The sequence below is a fragment of the Lotus japonicus genome, chromosome 6, assembly GCF_012489685.1.
Source record: "Lotus japonicus ecotype B-129 chromosome 6, LjGifu_v1.2".
In the NCBI taxonomy this organism is placed as follows: domain Eukaryota; kingdom Viridiplantae; phylum Streptophyta; class Magnoliopsida; order Fabales; family Fabaceae; genus Lotus; species Lotus japonicus.
The window spans coordinates 45476454-45497575 of record NC_080046.1 but is presented as its reverse complement, the minus strand read 5'-3'; the positions used below and the strand labels follow the sequence as shown (position 1 = coordinate 45497575).

Here is a 21122-nt window from a genome sequence, read left to right as displayed (position 1 = left end):
CCACGCCTTTTGACGGATGGAATGACCTCATTTGGAAGAGCTTATTTGAGCTTATCTGATAGAATAAGCTCTTATGTCCGTGTTTGGGAAAGCTTATGCAAACAGCTTACGGCCTATCATAAGCTGTTTTGAGATTATTTTTTATAAGTTATTCAGGATAGCTTATGAAAAAGAGTTTATGCTTATTTATAACTTATTTTCAATTTATTTCAATAAATTTATTAAAATAGTCATGAGTGCTTAATTAAGTTGTTTCCTCAAACGGGACTAAGAATATTTTCCAATGTACCAAAAAAAAAACGGGACTAAGAATATTTTATCAGCGTACATCAAACTTTTTCATACAAAAATGGTGTGCGTGTAATTTTGGAAAATGAACAAGGGCATTTTGGTAAAAAGGATTTTTCACCAGATAGATTCTGTCTCTTTCCTAGAGTTACCTCACCCATAGGTGTCAATGTTGGATAGGTGTTGAAGTGACACGTGTTGAGTTTCTAGTGGTTTGTGGGGTAGTTGGAGGGTCCACGTGGCATGCCACAATGCTGGAGTGATTGTTTTTACTGTAGTGCATCATCATCGTCTTATTATTTGATTTGTCTGCATATGATGTATTAGGATTGGCATTAGGATTGAGTGGTGGTGTGAATGTGATGCATGTAGACTTGCATTATGTCCTCCTTTATTTTTCTTTTGGGTATAAAGCATTATGTGCTCCATTAATGCAAAACTTTTCTAGTGGGCCTATTTTGAATTATTTTAAGAGTTTAATTATTATTCTATATATATAAGTTTTTTCTTAAAGTATCTCATACGGTAACTGTGAGACTAATTTCCTTGAAACTCAGAGATCACATTAAGTGAATAATTAAGTTGTTTCAAACAAATCATTCTTTATATGCACCGTCCAAAGGGTCAAACCATGGATTAGACGCATTAGGAGTCTTACTAGCCACCAACTACTACATAATTATCTAATTAGAATCCAACAATTTATCATATATACAACAATTATATTTGAATAAAAATATTTTGAGAAATGTGATTGAATGTGTGTAAAAAATTTACATATATCATTCAGTGTATAAAAATTAAATCATAATTTGTATCATGATCCATACAAATTAATAATTTGACATGATAAAGTGTGTGTTAGATGTTCTCATTCATTATTCAGGTTAAAAACAGCAATTATTGTTTCATCAAAAGGGTAGCATGGGATTTTTTATCTTGAAGAATTTTTTTGTCAACTTTTTATGAAAATGGGATGTACCATATTTCCATTTGTGGCTTGAATTGCTAAGCTTTTGAGTCAACATGCTTCAAATCAATTGAACATTGTATTTTATACATGTAAAGCATGTTGAACAAAACTTGTCCGCATTTGCTCGTTTATATATGAATATAAAGGACGTTTAAATAATGTAAGGGAAAATGTTGGTAGATGTTCAATTGGTGTGTTGCCTTCAATAGGAGGAAAAATATAAAGTGAGAAGAGAAAGAATGGTAAGATATTTATGTAATATGATTTAATTTGAAGAGAGAAAATAAATAGGGACTAGATATGGATTATGGAGTATTGTTGGATGTCTAAATTTCAAGGGAGAAAAAGCACACCAGGCTTTAAAATAAAATCAAAAAAAGAAAGGAAGTGTAGCGTATTAATAATTAATTTTGAAGTTAGTGTAATTAGATTTAATTTTATGATAAAATAATTTCTAAGCACTAATAATTTCTCTTAGTTTGATGTAAATGAATTTAAACAAGGGGTATGTAGAACCTCAATACTTCACACTTTTAATCTGTTGTGGTACCACTACCATTTTATTAATGTAAAGGTCTAAAATAAAATTACTTGATTGAGTATGATATTGAGGTACTAAAATTATACATTTTGAAAATGAGGTACTAAAATTAAATATTGATAAATTACAAAAGGTAAAAACACAACTTACCCCAATCCACACGCATATATAAAGTCCATTTATGTGTGTAAGAGTTGTAAATATAGGTTCTACCTCACGAGTCAATCTGATTTACAAGAAAAAAGTATTTGACTCATATATAGTTACAAGTGGGTTTACCCACTTATCTCATGAGTTTGGTTTATGGGTCGGCTTGGATTTCAACGATTTGACACTTGCATGTATCATGCATTACAATGTTATTATAAAGTTGAGTAAATAAATTGATGAATTTTAAATGTTGGGAAAATCTATTGATGTCTTCCCTTGTATTATGTTACCATCCCATTTCTAAAAATGACCCCTTTGATTTTTACCAGCAAATTGAAGTGTGGAATGTATATTGGAAGCACAAATCCCTATCCTTTGGGGGTAGAGTGTGTCTCCTCCGAAGTGTTCTCTCATCTATTCCGTTGTTCTTCATGTCTTTCTTCAAAATGCCCAAGAGCTAGTGTGTTCACTGTGCATGACGATCCAAAAGTAGTTCTTATGGAGAAGTGGTGAAGGGGGAAGGAAGGTATCATGGGTGAAGTGGGATAGAGTGAGTCGTCTGAAGGAGGAAGGAGCTATTGGCATAAAAGACTTGGAGGCGTTCAAGAAGGCTTTACTTGTGAAATGGAGGTGGAGACTTTATCTGAAACAGGAAGCCTTTGGGGGAGAGTGTTAGATACTAAATATGGTCATGAATTTACGATGGATTATGAAACAAGGGTGGTAGGAGGTGGCTCGCTGTGGTGGAGGGACCTTCAGATAATCTGTGCAGGTGAAACTGATTGGTTCAAGAAAAATGTGCGCATCAATGTGGGTGATAGGGTGAAATCTCTGTTCTGGCATGATAAATGGGCTACTAAGGATGGTATGCTGAAATTAAACTTTCAGAGATTATTCGACCTTTCTCTGAACTAAAGTATCACAATTAAAGATGTTGGGGTTTGGATTGATGGCAATTGGAGGTGGAGTTTAGAGTGGAGAAGAAGCTTGTTTGTTTGGGAAACTGATCTTTTAGAGGATATGATGCAAACCATTCGAAGGGTAAACTCAAAACAGGGGCGACTTATCGTTGGATTTGGACTGCAGCAAAGGAAAGGTTGTTGTCTTTGAAATCCGCTTATGCCACTCAAAGGAAATCAGGAACTACCGGTAATTGTGAGGTGTTCAAGGTGATGTGGGGAATTGCAGCACCCTCAAATACCCTTGCCTTCACTTGGAGGGTATTGTGGGATAGAGTGCAAACAAAGTCTAATTTGCTTAGGATAAATATCATCCAACATGGACCAAATTGCCAATGCGTGTTCTGCAATGATCATGAGGAGAACTTGTCTCACATGTTGTTCTCCTGCAAATTTTCATGGGAGGCGTGGGTAAGATGCTATAAGTGGCTAGGTGTCAGCACGACTATCCCTGTGGAAACTAGAGCTCATTTTTTACAACATGGCCAGAACATTCCTCAGATTGCAAAGACAGGGTGGTGGTCTATTTGGGTGGCTTGCGTTTGGACATTATGGCTCCATAGAAATGAAATCATCTTCAATTGAGGGACAATTAGCGCTGAAAAGTGGTGGACTTGATCAAATTCTGAGCTTGGAAATGGCTGAGATGTAAGAGAAAGGAGTTCACTTCTTCCTTCTATGAGTGGGAATCATATCCCCGTTATTGTCTAGGGGCTGGAGTGCTCTGATAGAATTGTTAGAAGGTTGTTATGTGACTGGTCCCTAAGCAGCGGGTTGTTGTTCAATGCAGAAAACCTCCCTCTGCGCTCCCTGTTCAATTTTTCTCTGTTTGGGTTCCTAGTGTGATCGATCATTTTTTATATATCGCAATGGACGATTCCATCGATTATAATCGAAAAGAATAGTTACAAGAGGTTTTTGAAATCCGAAGATATCATTCTCTTCTTTAATTTTGTCCAAATTATTATTTTTTTTAGAAAAAAGATAAGGAGAGATGCATAATTAAGATAGGAATCCCGGGATTGAGAGTCAGATATTCGCCAGGTCCGATGTTGAATCATTCATTTGCCGCTCACTCGCTTCTTTCTGCACTGGATCGAATCAATTAGATGGGTCACATTGAAATAGGATCCACACAAGGAAAAGCACTTACTTTCGTTGGTTATTAGGGGCATCCCGAAAACGTCCGGGTCGGAATATGACTTTCAAATTAAGTTCCGAATTAGTGGATGCTGCCAAAGGGAGTGGCGATGCATACGGAAAAAAGAAGATCCTTAATTACAGATTAAGATAGAAAGAGAAGAAGGTCTGTTATAAGCAAGAGAGAGTAAGGAGAAGTTGGATGGAATGAAGGCTCGTTGGTCTTGGTTTCGATTCCAGAGATCGAGATTCGAATTTGCATTTTTTGAACTAAAAAGAAATCTGATTCGGGAATCATGCTTTGAAATCTCTAAAAATGAAAAAAAAATTTATATATATATGTATATGTATGTATGTATATGTAATATTCAAATCAATATATATATATATATATAGACATCTATATATTAATTCAAACTTTGTTGTTCAGCATCTTGGCCGGACTAACCATCCCTTAGAAGGTATTGTTAAAAGGTCATCAATTCCTAGAATGGAGCAGATCATGTTGAAAAAGTATTTTCTTTTCAACTTGTTTATATATCTAATTTTTTCGGGCTTGGCTAAGTGGTGATATAGCCAAGCCCGAAAAAATGAGTCAACCAAGAATAAAAAAAAAAACCATTCGACAAAAAAAGGACCGATGGTCTTTTGATTCTCCCTGGACAACCCTCTGTTTCTTTCTTTCTTCGTTTTGTTGTTTCTTTGTTTTGATGCACTGCTGGTGTTTGTATTGTATTAATTTTCTTTTACTTATATACAGAGGTGAAAGAGGTGGAATGAGGAGAGAGATAGAAAGAAAAGAAAAAAATAAGAGAGAGAAAATATGAGATGTGATAGATAATGAGAGAAGAGAGATATAAATAAAAATAAGTGGAAATGAAGTGTTTAAAAAATGAGGTGTGTACATATCATTATTGATTGCCTATAAAAAAAAAGAGTTATGTACCGCAAAACCCAAAATATGAAATTACGTTTTAAAAAAGTAAGGGAAAAAAAATCAAATAAGCCCTTGAAGTTTGGCTCACGTGCAACTTAGACCCTTACGTTTCAAAATGTGCATTTATGTCCTTAAAGTTTTTAAAGTGTGTAAAATAACTCTTATGTTGGTATTTTAAAATTTTAACATAATTTATAACGCCAAAAAAAAAGGGGCTAACTTCGGTTACAACCGACGCTAGTCAATTATCAAAAACAAAAAATAGTTTCGCGGCGCGGTTTAAACCACCGCTAGTCTATAATCAGAAATTCATAATGCCCAGTTTAAAAAATAGGTTTCGCATCGGTTATAACCGACGCTAGTACTTTAAAATGGCGGTTATCTTATAGATAACCGCCGCTAGTCTGCTTTGTGACGCCAAATTTAGTGTTAGTCAGTTGACCGTCGCTAGTCTATTTAGCGGCGGTTGTAACCAACGCTAAACGAAAAAATTGACCGACGCTAAACCAGCGAATTTTTGTAATGAGAGATGAACGATTTGACATAAAATTACTTTTGAAAGTAAGTTACCTTTTTATATGTTTGATTATAAAAATCCGTTAATATAACATTAAAGGTGTTGATTAATTTTAATTTATTTATACAAAAACTGAAAGCCTTGTAAATCCTAGATTAAATATTAAATTGGTTTTTTTTATTGAAATTTTCAATTTAACATAGTTCTATATTATCTTTCTTAATATTATTCAACATATTATTTGATTTGAATGAAATTCAACAAGGATTTCTATTCTATTTCCATTAGAATAGAATTCTATTGAAATTCTTTCTTTTTGCTAACTTCCTGTCAAAGAATTTTGAAGGTTGTCGTCCGATTGTTTTAGAGAACGAATCGGTAGACAGTAAGTATTAGATCATATAGAAGGAAAGAAGATTATGTGTATGGAAAGTACTCTGTCTTGATTCTATATTTTTTACTTTTTACTTAATGAAATGGAGGGGGGCAAAAAAACATAGGTCTTTTTATAACTAATTTTTTTATTAATAACATTTTGTTAATACTCCCAAAGATATCTTCCAGATATTATCTTTATGCTTACTATTTTCCGATTCTATTAGAAATGAGATCAGAACTTGTTAGATGTTCTAATTAGATTATTTGATAGTTTGATCAGTGGTGTTAGCCCTAAATCTCTTTTTGACTCTGTACCGACGATTCCTATATTATTATAATCTAATTAATTCAATTAGAATTAGAATAATAGTCTAAAATGAAATAATAATTAAGAATATTAATCAATAATACAAAAAAGAAAATAATAAAAGAAATATTTGTGAACAATAATGAAATAATTCCTTCATACTGATATAAATAAGGGAGAAATTGGATATGGATATAGGTAGTCTTGCTTGGGCTGCTTTAATGGTAGTTTTTACATTTTCTCTTTCCCTCGTAGTATGGGGAAGAAGTGGACTTTAAAGGGTACGCTACCAATTGAATTAAGGTATCAAACCAATTGTTTTGTTTTATAGCTAGGTTTCTGCTCAAAAAAATTTAACTCCTGAATATAATTCAAGTATTTATATTTAATTAATCCTTTAATACTAGTTAATTAAATTCAAATATATCTCTATTTTGAACTTTGATTCGAGTTATATAATTTTTCTACCACATGTACATTCCCATAATGATGATGTTTTTCCAAAATCAAACTTTGTTGTTCAGCATCTTGGACTAACCATCCCTTAGAAGGTATTGTTAAAAGGTCATCAATTCCTAATGAAATAAATGTCGTAGTAGCTTGACGGAACCCAAGAGTCTTTACTTGATCCAAAATATGTGATGTATACGCCATTCCGAAATGATCTATTAATCTACGTAGTAATTCGTTTTATGGCAGTTCCACCTATTACTTTATTATGAAAGACTAGATTGGCCTGTTTTGCCAAAAAAACCTCCATATTCTGCTCAGTCGGATTCAGTTCGACAATGGGTTTAAGTGAATGATTTGAAAACTTCCTTTTCTTTATCTTTATTCACATAGAAAATAAAAAACTATGATCCTAGTACAATCGGAAAAACTAAAATTTCTAACTCTAACAAACAACAGTAAAAAAAAATCAAACTTGAGGTTATGTTGCTATGGAGTTGGGTCACTGGTGGAGGTGGGTCGCTGGCTTTGTCGGGGCTGTTGGCTACTAGTTGTTGTTATTTAATCTTTCCCTTTTTTCCTGTTGGTTGTTTTGGGTCTCAGCTCTATGACATATGTTGGGTTTTGCAGTTGGGTTTTTTTAATATGTTAAGCTGGATTGGGTCTTTGTTTCTCAAGCGAGGACCTATCCTTGCCGGGTAGACAACAAGTTTATGGTATGGCGTTTTTGTCTAGGGTTTAGTGGTTTCTTTGAGGTTTTTTTGTTGTAGTGGCTGACTTAGTTACTGTATCCATGTTGAGAGGGGATATTTCTCAACTTTATATATATATATATATATATATATATATATATATATATATTTCATTTTCGAAAAAAATCAAACTTTTTTCATATACCATGGTGAAAAAAAAACTTTAGAATTAATAGAAAAAACTTAGGAATTATCATATACCAAGGAGGAAAAGAAATCAGGCCTTTTTCACGTGGGGGTGAGTAATTTACAATGGTAGTTTCGGGCGAAAAATGACACGTGTGATAAACTATGTTAAAATTTTAAAAAAATATTAGAGTAAAGTACACTCACCCCCCTCAAGTTTTGTTAGAATAACACTCCACCCCATTCTTATCTAAAATCTACACCCCACCCCATTTTATATAGAGGCAAATTTAGTGACGAAAAATATTCTTCATTAATAATTAGTTATTATTTAAATTGTTAATCAATAATTTCAAAAAATATTTTCAATATAATCCAATAAATATAAAAATGAAAACATCACAGTCCTCCTCATTCTCTCAATCGCGTTCTTCCTCCGTAAATTCACAATGCAAATTCTGCAATAGCACACATGACCGGTTGACAAACCATATCTCGAACATAGTGAAACATGCTTGTGTTTTCATATTTGGTAATAATTCAATTTTAATCAAAATAATCTATTTATACGTCCAATTTTTAAAATTGGATTGTATCCGAATAACGCTTGCATCCTCTGTCTTACCGCGGCTGTTGGCACAGAGTTAGCCGATGCTTATTCCCCGGATACCATCATTGCTTCTTCTCCTGGAAAAGAAGTTCACGACCCGTAGGCCCTCTACCTCCACGCGGCATTGTTCCGTCAGGCTTTCGCCCATTGCGGAAAATTCCCCACTGCTGCCTCCCGTTCCAAAAAGCAACACAAATGGGTGGTGAAGAAAATAGAGAAACAAAATTAAGAAATATGAAGTGGATCGGAGGTCATTAGAACCCAACGATGCGGTGGAGCACCGTTTTTAACAAAATCCACAACATCTTAAACCAACAAAGTGTTCGCTCACAACTTAAAGGGGTGAAGTTCACAACAAGTAGTTGAACAAGTGGCTTTGGGGATGTGCGATTCACGTTCTGGGGTTCAGGTCGCAACAAAACTTTGAGGCATGGTGGTGCCATGGGGTTTCACATTCTGGGATGGTTGTCGTCGTGTTAAAGGGAGCAAAGGTTTTGTGGTGACCGTTTGTGGTGAGAGATACGATTTGGAGATAGATGAGACGTGGACTTAACAGGCAGAGTGGATGGTTTTTTTAAATTTAATTCAGTAAAATTATTTTCATAAATTGATGTATGATAGTGTATATGCATTTAATTTATTTAAATTTTAACTAATTAGTAATTATTTTTTATTAGTGACGAATTTGTTTTCGTCACTAAATTTTGCCTTTATAAAAAATGGGGTGGAGTGTAGATTTTAAAAAACAATGGAGTGGCTTGTCATTCTTACAAACCTTGAGGGGGGTGAGTGTATTTTACTCAAAATATTAACATAAGGGTTATTTTACACACTTTAAAAACTTTTAGAATATAAATGCACATTTTGAAACGTCGGGGTCTAAGTCACACGTGACTCAAACTTTAAGGGACTAATTTACTTTTTACTACCGCGTTTTACTATTGGCAGTGTATTTAAGGCACATAGATTACGGCTATCAAAAAAATATGAATTACGTGTACTGCAAATTAAATTGCGTTAAATATCAAATTTACATGCCGCAATCCAATTTGTAGTAGCCAAAATTATTTCTTACAATCGGCTATTTTGAATTTGCGGTAGCAAAGTTAGTCTTATTGCATCTTATTTGCATATCTTCTATATATACTAGTATACCTGCCCGTGCATGTTATTTTCTGAAATTTTGTAAAATTATTATGTTTGAAATAATTGTTGTAAAATTATATTTGAGCTACGATATATGTATAATGTAGGAATTCTCTGGTACTTGTTTTGTGGTTAAATAATATATTATAATTTATTTCGACTATTGTATTAAACTGGGCAATGAAATAAATATATTGCAAATGAAAATTTAGATCATAAGAACAATATCTTGAATACTATTTTCCTTGACTAATTTCCTCTTGTCCTTGGGGTAATGGCTATCAAGATTCTTTCTTCTAGTAAGTAGCAACTCTATAAGAAGTAAGAACATATCAAAAACTCCAAGCATTTCTTTGGAGAGTAAACAATACTCTATCCAATGTCTCAACGGGAAGGAATTTAACAGTCTGTACAGTAACTAATGCACGAGTAGAATGAATGAGAACAAAACATCTATATGCATGTTTCATGGGTACAATAAAAATTTAGATCTCTGTCGCCTCTCCAAATGAATCATTTGATTGCAGCTAAAGCATCCTACAAAAATAAGATTTGACAATGGTAAGATCAACATAGTAAGAGAACAGTTATGCAAATTCAGCTTGAGGAAATGTTAAAAGAATAGCAAATTTTACTTTTAATAGCTTATATGCCCCACAATCCTTGATCTAATCTGATGAAGATAGAGCAAACCTTTTCAAATTTATTGGAAATCCTTCTATGTCAATATGTCAGCTCTTGTTGAACCAAATGAACAAATATTCTATAAGTTCATTATTCCATAAAAGTGTTAAGTTAAGAACTTATAATGCCTAGGAGTTTCATACTCAAATGTGAATGACTCTTTTTCCACCCTCCTAAAAAACATCATCACAATCTGAAACAAAGTGTTCATGTAGTTCAACTTCAGAATCACATTGTTTTTTGTTCTATTTCATGAAGTGTAGATATAAAAAAGCAATGTGAGTCAGTACGTAGAACTGATGTGGTCGCAGTTCTACACGTCTAACAAATAAAATTATATGATGTACCATGTCATCCATGGATACCATTAATCTCATCTTCTTTTAATTACAGAAGCTCCACAAATACTTCAACACAATGTTATTGCAACTTTAGATTTCAGTAAAATGAAAAAAAAAACAATGATCACTATGTGATGAGCCCCTTTGCCGACTCTAGAGAAAGTTTCACAAGAGCCATAACAGTGAAATTTATTGAGTAGGTGCAGTATAATAGTGCAGCGCATTTTATAGTTCAACACATTCAATAAAAACGTGGATTAAGGAATAAAGCAAATGGTGCTTCTGTTTTCTTTAAAGTAATATTGTTGTCCTCATTTACTTAAAATGAACCATAAAAAATAAAGGTATACATAAGAAAAAGGAGAAGAAATGGTCTGACTTTGCCTCATGAAAACCTCAGTAGCAATTTAAGAAGCAAAATCTAAAACCAAAGGGAAGAAGTTATACAATTAAATATAAATTTTTAATAAGAATTCAAGGAAAGAAACCAAGTTATCATCCGATCTTCCAATTGAGAACTTTACTATCACTACAACAAAAATTACATTTAGCGACAATCTTGTAGTGGCAAAAGCCCTATTGCAGGCATTTTATGTAAAAAAATACACTTTTTCTACATATTATGAATTTGCATTAATAAGTTACGTATAGTGGCAATTGATGAAAAAAGACAAAAGTTTCACCGGAAAGTCTCTGTTTCCCTCTTCCTCGCCCTTACTTTCTCTTCCCTCCTCTTCAACCTCGCTCTCTTCTTCCCCATCTGAACCCTAGCTTCAAATCTCTCCGCTTCTGGCTCTCCGTCGGCGGCAACGTCTGATTCGGCGGCGGCCACATAGTCCCCTTGCCCCCACTGCCGACGTGATCTGAAGCCTCCCTCTTAGCGGTGTTCCAATCCTCGCATATCGGAGGAACTCACCGTTGCCCTGTCATCGTCGCCGATGTTTGCGAAATCCGAGCACCGCAAAACCGAGGGGACGATGTTGCAGCCGTGGCGGATGAGGAGCCCGAAGGAGTGGAGCGAAGAGGATGTTGAGGTTCAGGAGAAGCAGATGGCGAAGCCAATTGGAACAGAGCCAATTCGCATACTTAGCTCTCCATTCTCGTTCAGTCGCTTGATTCGCGTTCTAGGTTCTCGTTCACTCGTGCTCACGCTCTTGCTCTGGATCTCTGTTTGCTCCAGATCTTTCAAGATCTCCAATGGTGAGTTTCCATTTCTACACACTTTCTTTTTATCTTTGATCTATAATCTATAATTTACCTTTCAAATTGCATTCTATTTGAATAAGGATGCAGTCACCGTTTCATCGATTTGAAATTTTCTGCACAGTTTGGTGTATTTGCAATTTTAGGGATTTTTGTTTGGGTTAATTTGAGCTTGAAATCTGAATAGGAACATGATGCTTATGAGAGGATGCAGCAAGTGATGGACTATATGAAGATGAGAATCTAAACCACATGAAGTGAAGCTTATGGAGCAAGTCTTTTCAATTTTCAATGATGATTATTCCTATTCTTTAATTCCCTACCTTCAACTTCTCTCTCAGATGGAACCTTCTTTCTGTGGATTTCTTGCAATTGGGGGGGGGGGGGGGGTGCTTTCTATGCTAGTATATTTACCATTTCGGTTAAAATTTCTCCTGTATATTTATAGTTGTTTCATAGTTTCAGTTTCTTGAATTTTTGTCTCCTGCCATGATTATGTTCTTTTGTATGTTATACTTAGACAGTTGGGCCAACTTAGCAATGAACAGTTCTTGGTTGATGATTGATGAATTTGAATGTCCCCAGCAACTACAAAAGTTATACACTTCTACAAAGACGACTAAGGTCTATTAGTGTAATCAGTCCATTGCATTTATTATCTAGTGACTGGCCTTTAATAAATTCAGAGAGTTTTTTGTTTGCTCAAGTTTAACCATGGTGATGTTTATAGCATTTTCAGCGGCATATTGTTCACGGTATTGAAGTATCGTTGCTGTTAGTTCTTAGCAGATGAATATAGGTGACTTTGCTTTTTGACTTTTTCCTATGCTATTAATTTGGTTGTGCCTCAGGGCTGATAATTGATGTTTTATGTATATGTGCTTCAGTAAGAAAGTTGGCTAAAGACTTATGTAAATATGCAACTGAGCATCAAGACAGTACATACCCCCTTGCAAAGGTTGTATGTGCTGGATTTAAGTAAAGTGTTGAACCTCCAGTTTATTTAAGTGGAGGTATGTGTGCTTAGTATTTCATTAAATGAACTGCACTTTTGATACAGTCTTCGTGTTCTAAAAATATTTTGTAAGAGTGGTATACTAAACTTTACATACTGACTTTAACAGATATTAAGACTAACGAGTTTCATGAAAGAAATGGAGGTTGTTGGCAAGATAAAAATGCTAATGTAACCGCTTTCCTACCACTTATTGTTCTCCTAATTATAACTGTTATGTGGTTGGCTGCAAGTTAAACCTTTAACATTGGCAGGATACTTTTAGGGGGGGAATTTGTGGTTGGCTGCAAGTTTGTGAGGGCTCTGTCATGCTACATCATATATTTTCTAGTCACTTTTCTAAGTTCTAACTACATACTCTTGTTACGTAGGTCCTTAATGAGGCCACTGCATACTTGTGGTATTGTAGGGTGATTCTCTTTGTATTGGTTGCAGGTTAGTTGTCTAATCTTATGAACCTTTATGAAGAATTAATTTTAGATAAAATATGTAAAGTTAATTGAAAGCTTTTTGATCTGAGATAATTTTGTTAATTTGTTTCATAAGTGCTTTATTTTGTGATATTGTTTTGCTAGGGAAGTGGAGTAATTTGCAGTAGAATTTTAATGCAGTTTCGTTGGTTAAAGCATTGCAGCTCATGCTATCCTTTCTCTTTTGGTAGGTTTTGGACCTCATTTTTTGGCTTGTTGAATGATGTAATGATTTTTAGAGTTAAAGTTGAAGATATGTATTTTGACTTTTATATTTAACTTTAAGTTCACATTATCTTTCAATCAGTTCAACAAGGATTCTTTAGTTTAACCCCCTCTCCCCTAAATGTGGTGCTTTGTTCCTTGATGTGTATGTTGTTATTGAATTCTAGAAAAAAAGTATTGTCTGAGGTAACATAGATGCAAGCAAGTGGCCTATGTGTCAAATTTTGGGTCTGGAGATATCTAAAAATAGTCAATTTAAATTGGTCAATAGCATCAGCCTACTAAATTCTATTGCTTATGATTCCGTCACAGCTCAAAAGGGAAGTACTTGATTCCTTGTATTTGACAACTGGAACGATACAGGTTATTGCAAATTTGCAATGAAGGTATGTGGTCCCACCTATGCTGCTCCAAGAGATGCGGTTACGTGTCAGATTGAGAAGGAAATTGAGTTTGAAGCAGGGCATGTTGACCTCTCCAAAAGGGAGCATAAGGGACCTGAGTTCTTCAAGATTTCAGGTTCAATTTTTCACTTCTTTTTTGTTGAAAAAGTTCATTTTAATATTATACTTGATCACTTTGTTTTCCACATTGGGTTTTCCTTTACCTGTTTGTCATAATTTGTTTCCGATAATCTTGTTGTTTCTCACTTCTTAGGGACGTAAAGGTATGTTTTCAGTATCATATTTATTGTAAAATGATTGCTGTTAATTCAGTTTCCATATGTTATAAACTTATAATGACATGATCATGATGGATATTAATTGAGTATGACATCTCCATGGACTGACTTTTACATGATTATGATGCATACTACCTATTTAAGAGTTAAACCTTCCGCAATTTGGGGTGAAATTAAAATGATAAGGTGTCTTATTGATGGTGATATAGATAGCTAAAAATTATTTTAAATTGTAAAGCTGTGATGCTTTGCTGCTGTTTAGCATTAATGTTTCCTAGCTACTTTGGTGTTGTTAAATGATGAAGTTTAAAATCTGATTTGTAGAGTAGTTTTAGTGTTTATACTTCCATGGTTTTCTGCAACTCTAGTTCTGAAACTATACAAGGTAACGAATTGAGTGGTAAGAGCATTAGTGCTCGAGTAAGTTTTATGCAAGTAGGTATTTGAGTTGCAAGTTCTATTTTTTGGCAGCTATGAAACCATTTTCTGGCGGTTCTAAACCGCCAAAATTGGTTTAACAAGCCAATGCAAACGATGACATTTAGCGGCAATACTAAAGGCCGCCAAATATGGCCGCTAAACGACGACAGCTTTTGCCGGCCGTTTTTTACATCTTTACCGGCGCCCGGTATAAGCGCCGGCAAAGCCTTTGCCGACCCCCGATGCAGCGGCGAAGTAGTGTTTGCCGGTAAAGTCGTTTGCGGCCATTTTTATTGCCGCTAAAGGCAATATTTATTGCCGGTAAAAAGTCTTTTTGTTGTAGTGTATGTCAATTAACTCCCCCCTCCAACTCAAAAACCCAATGCCATCATTAAAGCCATTGTGTGCAACTTCATAAATTTGAAAAATAATAAAACTATTGCTTGTTACAATCAAACTTGACCATATTATAAAAGTAAATAAAATAGTCAAGAAAGCCAAACATGTTCTCCATCCTGTTCTGTTTAAAATAAAAGTGAAAACAACTAAATAGTAAGTTAGTAACCAAACACTATATTAACTTTGCATAAGAAATATAGAAAATAGTTCCAAATTATCTGTTCTATAATGTACAAAATCCAAACCCAAGAATAATATAAAAGCAAGCATTAGATATCAAAGGAAAAGGCATCAAGGTATGCATTAGATTTATAAAAGTCTCTCTCAACGCATGAGAAAATGTGCTGATTTCAACAATTAGAGATTCTAAGAAAACTTAACAGATAGCAACAACATGTGCAAGTCTCCTTTTTAATTTGGACTGCAAAGGAACGTATATTGAGAGCTATAAGGCCATTAACATGAAACACATCAAACTCATCTATTATCTAGCAGTGAACTCTAGCAGCACATACATCTTAATTAAGTTTGATTCTATATGGAACTGTATAGGAAAAGACAAAACAATTTTGGCATGAAAGTGTTCTCCAAAAAGCCCCCTTAGGTTCATGGAGACATATTACATTCAAGGTAAAAATTATCTTATGAAAAGAAATTACAAACTTGAATATACCTCAAGTCCTCTAGTCCAACATTAAAACTTAATTAGATAAAAAACAGTAAACAGTAAAGGAAATCCCTAACTCCTGCACTTGGACTTTTCCATGGTCCCTGGTAGCTACAGAAGAATATAAATTTACTTAAACAAACCATGACACATAAATTCTTATGTTAAAATTCAAATAGCAAAATACATTTTCTTTCAGCTTTGTGCTTATGTTCCAAACTAATGTTCCTAAATCATTGTCTTACTGAATCAAGAACCATAATCATTCAATCCTCTAGCTTCTCTATATAACTTCCACTAACCATTATGCATTATCCCTAATACCCATAATCTTGTTGAATCAAGAACCATAATCATTCAAAGAAAGTCCCTTCAGTTAAGTGAATCCTAATGTTATTTTTCAATTCACTGATAATACATAAACACCTTGCACCAGAACTCAGATATCATAATCTCAAAACAAAATGGTAATTTCATTTAATAAAACTTCCTTCTAACCCAAAACATGTATCACTTCCTCCTCTTTAGCCAATGTCACCTGAAATAAGTTCAAACTAAAATGGGTTGCAGAGAAAAGGAACACCAACGAACAAAAATATATATAAAACACAAATAAAATAACAGAGAATCACTTTTCACATCACCACCACCACCCATCAACCCATCAATAGCATTATCCAGCTAAATCCTTTTATTTCAATTCAAAAGAAGCTGGAATCAGATAAGATGAGGAAAAGAAAGAGGAACACATACTTTCAGAAGCAAGTAAAAACGGATACATCCTTTCAGCATAGTGTAGCGTCCCAAAGTCCCATATCACACGGTTATTGCCTCAAACCGTTGCGGCCTTATCCTTTATCGTTAAGCCTCACCCTGTGAAAAAAATTCATGATTAAAAGGTGTGGATAAGAATGGTGAAGACAGCTTCGCAATTATATAGTAGAGAAGCACATAGAGGGATTAAAAAGTTCATACCTGATGCAAGTAGAATTATTACTCTGATCCGGTCATTGTTTCCTACCATTGTTTCTGAGGAAAATCTTAGACGCTAGGATTAGTTGGAGGAGGGAGTGATCATTTGCAAAACAACTCCATCAACTCATCTCTATTTATAGTACGCCAAGAAAAGTTGCATGCAAAATTCGAAAGATGATGCTCTTAGACCAGAAAGCAAAGAGAAGAAAAATAGAGCAAGCTTCATCAAACCCACCCAGATCCTCCTTACTATGAACTGATGTCCTCTGTTTAAGAAACCTCCACTATTAGATGAAACCCCCAATCTCTCCCATGCAGGCTCCATGTCCAATCACCGTTGCCAAATCCCAGAGAAGTCCCCTTCCGCCACCTTCATCTCCCTATCCAACTTTGTCTTCAAGAAATCCTGCCAGCCATCTCTCCAAAAATAAGAATTAATCAACGAAAAATGAGATGAAGACAAATGTTCAAGAGAAGACAGGAAAAAAAACTGAATTAAGAGGAAAAAAATAGATCACAGGGATGATGAAGAAGATATTCTTTGATGAACAAATTTGACGTACTTGTAATTGCTCCTTTTAATGCGCAATAGAAGGCTAGGTTCAGATCTTGGAGACGGAGAGGATGCTTTGCAAATATCAACGGTTCAAGTTGGGATTTCAACAGAGCATATGCACGCTTCTGTGAAAAAGTTGGATACCGTGAAAATAAGAAAACGTGTTGTTTACTCTATTTTCTCTCTCTGTTAATTGGTTGTAGTGGGCGGTTTGTGTAAATCTATAATGATGACCAGCATATATGGAAGAGAAAATAAATACACGTAAAGCACCTGCAGATAAAGATTGAACCCATAAAATTTCAAATGCCGCTCGCTGATAGGCTGTTTGGGGCGGTTCGAGAGGTTTTAGCCTTTTAGGGTATGATAACCTAAAGTTAAGTTTTAAAAATTAGTAACTAATATCTTCATTATTTAAACATATATTTTCGAATTACAGGGTGGAAACAGAATCAAAGCTTTAAACGTTTGTGTCCACGTGTTGAATTCTAAAACTTGCCAAAAATAGTAATTCAAATTTCGTTTAGAATTTTTTTTAATAATTATGCTAACGTGGCGCAAGATGGGGTGGGTTCCTCTAGTGACACGTGGCAAACTTTCCTTCTAATGGTTTCTCATTTTATTTATATTGAGATTAGTAAAGCTCACTTGAGCTAAGTATTAAGTACAAATACACATATGTATTAAACCATAAAAGCTCACATACCTCTATATTAAATACATTAAAAAATAAAAAATTTAATAAACAAAAGACTGAAAAAATTTGTATTATAAAAACATATTCAACTACTTATATTAAATAACAACATTCATAGACTTAAAATTGACTTGAGCTGCATTTGACAAATTTAAAAAATCAAAATAAAAAATAAAATAATATTTATTAATAAATAATTTAGATAAAATACTTTTAAAATAAAAAAATTTCTATCAATATATATCTATCTATATATATATATCACTCACAAACTCAAATTATTCATATTTCTTAGACTTCAGCTGCTGGTGAGAAAAAAATGACAATTGTCTCTAACTACTTCAACAAGTATGTCATTTTTAATTATTTTAGTTAATTTCAAAATTGCTTTTTTAAATTACTCATTCTTATTTCTTTATTGTAGGAGAAAGATCATCAACAACAACAAGAAACACACATTACTTAGTGATATATCCCCGTTGCAGATGATTGGAAAATAAAACTGTGAGTTTCACATATATGGTAATTTACTAAACAATTCTTCTCATTCAATTGAAATCATACAAATATATCATCATTTCTATATTTATATGACACAAATCAGTAACAAAGTGTAAGCCACATAAATTTATATATTTGTTAACACCAAAATTTCCAAATGGTTAAATTAATCACTGAGATATGAAATATGTAAATGTTGTCAGTGTAGTTTATACTTTGCTGCCAAATTATTATTATTTACATATATTGGTCGAAATATGGTGGTGGCATGGGTTGAAATATTGTTTGACATATATTTACATTGCTAAGATTGAAGTTATATATGGTGTTGCTAGAGTAGTATTTCGACCCGGTAAAAAGATTATTTAGTCGACCCAAGTTTTAATAGTATATAAATCAAAGGAAAAGTATATTCTAGAATTTGGCTTGGTTAGTGTATGAGGTCGAGAAACATGGACTGTGGGTCGAGATATATAGTAAGCCAAAGGGAAAAGCATGACTTTGATCTAATATGTATTGTCCATTCAATATATGAGAAGCACCACATAGATCCAAGTTTAATATGCAATGTGCATAAAGGCATTTCCATGCATCATGCAAGATTCATTTTATATTAAGAAATAGTAGAACTTGGCATCGTGTTGATGGCAGGATTATGGTCGAAGACATTTCCAAACTTGCCAAGTACTAAGCATTTTATTACTAATATTTCGACTATATTTTCAACATCAATTGAAACTATTTCTTCGACCCAAAATGAAAGAAAAGAAGCCGAGCAGCAAGAGATGAAGATTCACAGCTAGCAAAGAAGTGGTTACAAGAGAAGCAGTTATTGGAAGGTGGTGCAAGTTACTACAACAGTAGATATGCCAAGTGTATGGCTTTAATATAGGAAGTTCTTTTCTGTTTTAGTATTATCCGTAGGATTAAAATAGTAGTTTTATTCCAAGTTCTATAAATAGAACTTCTATTTGTAAAATAATCAGATTTCACACATTTAGGCTCCTAGACTCTGAAAGCCAACAAGTCAATCACAAAGACAAATGGCAATTAGGAGATCATGAGCATGATTGTGGTGTAATCTCATTTACTTTGCATTTCAATTCATACTATTTCATCTTTTCTTCTTTTTTCTCTTTTATTTTTCTTTACTTGTTTCAATTTCTTTACTTTATCCTATTCTTCATGAAAAAAACTGGAATTGACACTCAAACGTTTTCACCAAAGAACCCAAGAGGACTCGAATCCAGTCCCAGATTGATCCTTGGATTTTCTATTTGTTTTACCAAAATTTGGTGTAAACAAATTGGCACACCTGGTGGGACAAGTTTTGTGAAAACTAAATTTTTCAAAGTGTCGCATGCACAGTTGATTTGATTTTGATTTCGTGAAATTAAATCAACTTGTTTAATTATTGGACGATTGTGAATTTAGAATCTGGAATTCAATTCAAGGCCTCGTGACTAGATTTCTAGTCTTGGTTCAATTCTTCCATCTGACACGGTTTGTTGGATAAAAAGGCTATATATATTTTCAATTTTAATTGGAGGAAGAAAGCATTTCGATCTCAAATTCAGAAGGAGATTTTTTATTTTTAGTTTTTATGAAAATGTCTCATAACGAATTGAAGACTTCAGTGATTTCCAACTTTGTTGTAAGCCTTGTGCATTGGAAAAGTTTAGTTTTTATGGATAATAATGCTTCAAGTTTTGGGATTTCAAGTTTGAGAATTCCATACATGATACATCCAGTATCACTTCTACGAAAAGGTATTGGTTGAAGCATGAACACCTTGATTTGAATTTCGGCCTATGTGGCCGAAAATAAAAGAAAACGGTCTTCGTGACCGAAATCAATAATATAGGCACTATAATTCGATCAATCATGTTGAATATTAATATTTCGACCTTAATATTTAAGTTTTCCTTTATGGTCGAAGAATATATTAACGGTGTTCAAGCATATTGTTATAGTCAAGAGACACTCTGCAATGTACATTTTGGTCTTTCTCATCCAAAATCCATTTTGACTCAAAGTTAGTATATATAATGTTCAATGTACTGGACAATGGCCTTTTATTATTAAGATTTTAAGGCTTTGAAAAGCAACGAGGAATTGACATTGAACTATTGTCAATTACATTGAAAGTATATTTTAGAAATTGACATTTTGGTCGAACTTTGACATTGTCTTGGGGTCGAAATTATAGAAGCTTTGGAATTATGGTGCTTCAAATGTGATACATATATAGTTAATATAAAATGGTTGTGTTAGTATACTATCATGGTCGAAGGCTGTTGAGGTGTTAAATATGATGATGCAAAGCATTCGAAAACAAGGATATCACTTGAAGAAAATTCAGTACTCTTCGATGCCAGTAGGGAGAGAAATTGGTTGTGATTAAAAGCCAATAAATGTGATTATAGAAGGCTCAAAAGCCTCACCAAGTTTAAATTTAGTAAAAGTGGTCGAATTAACTAGAGTATATTCCGACCAAGCTTTTGTACTTCGATCAAGTATATTTCGACCAAGATTTGTAAAAATATTAGATCATTGCTTCGACCCCAGACAGGAAGACAATAGTCGAGTAAAGAAGGTCAATAATTATATGGCTCAAATTGTTTCAAAGTCCTTACCTTGTTTGAATTTGGTCGAAAAAATGTAAAGAAAAAGATGGCTAAGTTTTCAAAGAAAGCCATACAATGTTTAATCAATTTTGGTGACATGACTCAAAATGTTATTCCTCTCACTTTTTTCGAGAAACAACATTTTGGGGGGCCTCTGTTAACACCAAAATTTCCAAATGGTTAAATTAATCACTGAGATATGAAATATGTAAATGTTGTCAGTGTAGTTTATACTTTGCTGCCAAATTATTATTATTTACATATATTGGTCGAAATATGGTGGTGGCATGGGTTGAAATATTGTTTGACATATATTTACATTGCTAAGATTGAAGTTATATATGGTGTTGCTAGAGTAGTATTTCGACCCGGTAAAAAGATTATTT

General features: G+C 33.8%; 2 long non-coding RNA genes across 5 annotated transcripts; one reads left to right on the top strand and one right to left on the bottom strand.

Annotated features, from left to right (window-relative positions):
* Positions 1-9610: 9610 nt before the first annotated feature.
* Positions 9611-17276, bottom strand: LOC130726277 (uncharacterized). Of its 4 annotated transcripts, none has more exons than XR_009014773.1 (4): positions 16919-17275; positions 16356-16761; positions 16134-16253; positions 9611-9811 (listed from the first exon to the last, which is right to left on the bottom strand). It is a non-coding gene; the product is annotated as an uncharacterized LOC130726277 (long non-coding RNA). The 4 variants fall into 4 exon arrangements; XR_009014774.1 differs by lacking the exon at positions 9611-9811 and adding an exon at positions 14729-15918 and having other exon boundaries at positions 16356-16772; positions 16919-17276; XR_009014772.1 differs by lacking the exon at positions 9611-9811 and adding an exon at positions 14731-15491 and having other exon boundaries at positions 16919-17274.
* LOC130726278 (uncharacterized) lies at positions 10531-19236 on the top strand. Its single transcript, XR_009014775.1, has 9 exons — positions 10531-11499; positions 11690-12126; positions 12233-12301; positions 12390-12515; positions 12889-12952; positions 13093-13174; positions 13576-13731; positions 18033-18130; positions 18873-19236. It is a non-coding gene; the product is annotated as an uncharacterized LOC130726278 (long non-coding RNA).
* The last annotated feature ends 1886 nt before the right edge of the window (positions 19237-21122 follow it).